The following is a 4,887-nucleotide window of genomic DNA, read 5'->3' as shown; positions in this document are numbered from 1 at the left end:
TGTCTTAGACAACAAGAATACAGAACAGAAAACAGTGTGGAAACTGATGGTGAGTAGCAACCAAAGGAGGCAGAAAATGTCTCAAATACCCAGATACTGGGGCACAGTTCTGTAAGAAATAGTATATTTTATTTAAAAGAGTTATTAAAACAATATATAAGAGTTACCTATAAGACTACAATGTGTAGCTGGGCACTGTGGCACATGCCTATAGTCCCATCACTCAGAGAGGCAGAGGCACGTAGCTCTTTGTGAGTTGGAGGACAGCCTCGTCTACAAAGTGAGTCCAGGATAGCCAAGGCTACACAGAGAAACCCTGTCTCGAAAAAAAATTCTATAAGCTGTGTCAAGGATCAAAGAATGTTTCCTATCTACTCTAAATGATGGAACTTTGCGACAGGAAAACATTTTAGGGCGTGGATCAGCACAAAAGTTGGGAAAAATGGCAGTTGGAGACTGAGGGAGTTTATGTCACATACCTACTTACAAGGTACATAACACAAAAGTATTGTAAATGGAAAACATAGGTGTGATAAGACATTTCAGAAGCATTGAATGTTTCTAAATGTCTTATTATTTTCACTAAAAACAATCCAGCTGACACAAAACATCCCTACCCTCCCTCACGTCCTTAGAGAGCAGAAGACACAATTAAAAGACATGGTGTGTCCTGACAGTCAAGGCTGCATTGCAAGCCATGTTGAGAGAAGAGTAAAAAGGTCAAAAAAAGTTGGATTTGGGATCCAACTACTGATATCCAAAACTCAGAAATTTCCCTCAGATTAAATTAAACTACATTTTTCAGTGCTCAGAGATGGTAATTTTTTTTTTTTAATCAGAGTTAAATCACACAGCTCTGTTTTTTATAATTGCTCCTGGGCTCTATTCTATTTATTCAAGAGCTACAGTTCATGACTTTATTTCTTGTTTGACACCCGAGTTTGCTCTACATTTTTCTTAAAATAGCATTTCTAAAACAATGCCCTTCATTGACCCAAAGAAGCCAAGTAAGAAGGAGGACCTAAGGGAGGATGTTTGAATCTCACTCAGAAAGGGAAATAAAATAGACGTCGGAAGTGGATGAACAGAGGGAACAGGGTAGGAGAGGATGTGGAGAGGAAAATGAGGGTGAGGATGAGATGTGGGGAGAGTGGGAGTGAGAGGCCAAAGGGCTTGGAGAGAGAAGAGAAACCATGGGTGGGGCCATCTCTGTGACAAGCTGGAGACCTATGACAAGATAGGCTCTCTGGAGGACACGGGTGACTCAAGTGAAGACCCTTAGTAGCAGGGGCCATGGAGACTAAAGAGACCACCTTCTAGCCAGACAGGACTTCTAGTAGAGAGAAAGGAACACAAAACCACCTACAAAAATTTCAACCAAATAATTACCCTGCTTACAAGATGTGCAAGGATAAATATAGAACTGAGAATGGGAAATATTTAACTAATGCCTGGCCCAAACTGAGACCCACTCCATAGGAGAAAGCCAACCCCTGATACTGTTAACCATATGGAACCTAACATAGCTGTTCTCTGAGATGCTCTACCCAGAAGTGGATCAAAACAGATGCTGATACTCACAGCCAAACATTAGGCAGAGTGCAGGGGTGCCTTGTGGAAGAGTGTGTGTTTGGGGAAATAGGAGGCCCGGTGGGGACAAGAACTTTACAAGAAGGCCAATACATTTAACTGACCTGGGCCTGATGGTGGTTGGGGTTTATAGAGATTGAAGCCTCAACCAAGGACCATAAATAAACTGGATCTAGGCCCCAAACACATATGTAGCCTATGTGCAGCTTATTCTTCATGTGGGTCTTCTAGTAAGGGGAGCAACTAGCCTATGGGCAGCTTATTCTTCATGTGGGTCTTCTAGTAAGGGGAGCAACAGCTGTCTCTGACATGGATTCTGTTGCCTGCTTTTTGATCACTTCTCCCTGGAGGGGCTGCCTTGCTCAGCTTTAGTGGAGGAGGATGCAGTCAATCCTGATGTGGCTTGATGGGCTGAGGTGGACTGGTGGGAGAGGCAAACTACCCTTTTCTGAGGAGTTTTTGGGGAGAGGAATAGAGGAAAGAGGGAAAGAAGCTGACCAGGAAGAGAGGAGAGAGGGGCCTACAATCAGGATGTAAAGTAATTTTTTCTCAGTAAGCACAAAAGATACTTTTAACCAAATGACTTTGAGTGTACATGGGAAGAAAATAGCCGTGCATAAAATTTTCAGTTCATGATCCGTGATAAAGAAGATGAAAATGCAGCCACTCCTGTTGAAATCTGATAGACTAAGATCAGAAGGAAGGAAAGGAGGACCTCCCTTATCAGTGGACTTGGGGAGGGGCATGCATGAAAAAGGGGAAGGGAGCGTGGGTCTGGGAGGGGAGAAGGAAGGGGCTTATGGGGGGAATACAAAGTGAATAAAGTGTAATTAATAAAATTAAATTAAATTAAATTAAAAAAGAAAAAGGATCAAAAAAAGAATAGAGCAAACCCAAAATTATATAGGCTAATGTACAGTACAAAACAATCACATCTTAAATTTTCGCAGAAGGAACAGATTTTAAGTGCATTTTTTCGTAAGAGGGGAATGGTAGGTGATTTTGTTTGACTTTGCTCAGCATGTTACACACAATATTTACAATTAAAGAGAATAAACGATAACTAGAAGTCTTGAGTGCATATGGGCTAAAGATCTGTTTTTAAATTATAATCTGTAGATACTTTAATCAATATTATTCACGCTAAGTAACAAAATCAAAATTGAAAATAAGTCCATGACTATAAAATGAAATATATATGGCATGAAAGCAAATAAAGGTGATTTTGTAGGAGGAAAAAATAGAGGGCCAAAAAGAAAGAGATGGGGCAAAGGGGCAGGGAAAGGCACTGTGAGGTTGAGATGAATAAAACAGTCTGAAGACATGCATTACGGTGCAATAAGGAAAATTCATTACTTCGTGTGAATTACCTCATTTGCAAATTAATAAATTGAAATGGAAAAATGAAAATCTCATGCTTATAAATATCTGTGACGTTTTATTAAGCGATATTATGGTCTGTAGCTAGGTCCCCTACTCATATGTGGTTTGATGTGCTGGGGAAGTTTGATACGGGGCAACAGGTGCACCCATTCTCTGGGAGGAAAGGGAGAGGAGAAGGGGGAAGGAAGAGGAGGGTGTACTGGAAGGACAGGAGGAGGGGGCACCCTTGGGATATAAAGTAAATAAACTTAAATAAAACTAAAAAATTAAAGAGATCAACAAAGACCTTAATAAGTAAGAACTGAACAATGCAATGATAGTAAGAATCAATTACTGAAAAAACAAATAAACCTTTCCCAAATTATAGTAATTAACAGAACTCCAAAGCCTTGAAAAAAAAAATGGGGAAGGTGTGGCATTTCGTTTTGTTTGTTTTGCTTTGGTGAAAGAAAAAAGATCTTAAATTTTATGTATGAGAATTGACTATGTAAAAAATGTCAAATGTTTCTTAAAGACTTAAGAGTTAATGAAAAAAAAAACTGACTTTACAGGGTCTGGAATTATAAAGTACGTTACTCAAAAGCCTGATGTTAACATTGATAAAAAGGTCAGTGAAACTTTTGGTCCAGAGGAATCACTGATATAAGAAAGTTTGATATATAACGTACATGACATTTAAACTTAGTGGTAGAAATGTTTGACATAAATACTAGTTCAGACATATGGATGTTCATCTAGAAAAATAAGGACTGAAAAGCTGACCTTATATAGAGAAATAAATTACAGGGGGCATGCAGAGTTTAATTTAAGTGGCAAAAACAAAAACCTTTCAAACAAAAATTAGAAAACACTCCTACCAACCTCTAGCCATGATACATACTTAAAAACAGTACAAGAAAAGTTTATCTTTTATGCCAAAAGATAGAAAAAAATAAGGTAAATACAAGCAATGCATTCTAGAACTCCACATTCTCTTCTTTTCTACCACCTCATGGATCTCTCATAGTCTTGAAGCTGATTTTATAGCTTCACGCAGTTGCCCTAATGCTGGCACAATGGAGCTCTGTTCTCTCCCCTCCTCTCCAGCCAGAAGAGTTAATGGTTAATGGTGTTTACTTCATTTATTTATTTATTTATTTATTTATTTATTTATTTATTTATTTATTTATTATACAATGTTCTGTCTGCGTGTACAGCTGTAGGCCAGAAGAGGGCACAAAATCTCACTACTGATTGTTGTGAGCCACCATGTGGTTGCTGGGAATTGGACTCAGGATCTCTGTAAAAGCAGTCAGTGCTCCTAACCTCTGAGCCATCTCTCCAGCCCCCAAAGTTTTAATGAATGTGAATTTTAAATGCCACAGAGTCCATGGCAAAAAGTTAAACTTTGCTTCTCTTTGTGTTCTCTTCATTTTGGATTCCATTCTCTGAGAGGGAAATTTATTTTCAATTTTCTTTTTAGGTGATTTTAGAGAAATGTAATGACCTCTTATTCATTGTTCTAGAATTTGATAGCAACACTCTACACAACGGCAGACTCCAGAATAACATCTGAAAGAGAGCTAATTTACCCTCTGATATTGAACCTACCCTGCCTGGCTGATCCAGTTGGAATCCTTATGGGTGGATTTCAGTGAAGTTCTAGTAGGATGATCTGCAGAAATGATCTGGGAGCCCAGTTTAATCCCTCACCTGCAGTGTTCTTTGAGCCCAAGAGTGGTCTTCTCTTAGGCATAACTCTTCTCATGATCATAGATAAAGGCACAGTCATGGATAAGGAAGGTCTCTCACTTTCACTTCATAATGAGCAAAGGGGTTATCTAGTATTCAAGTTATAAATGAAGATTTGAAAACACAAAATTCTCTTTTCTTCTTCTTCTTCTTCTTCTTCTTCTTCTTCTTCTTCTTCTTCTT

Source organism: Psammomys obesus, unplaced genomic scaffold, assembly GCF_907164565.1.
Source record: "Psammomys obesus unplaced genomic scaffold, mPsaObe1.curated_primary_1811, whole genome shotgun sequence".
Taxonomy (NCBI): Eukaryota; Metazoa; Chordata; class Mammalia; order Rodentia; family Muridae; genus Psammomys; species Psammomys obesus.
Note: the sequence above shows the minus strand (reverse complement) of the source record.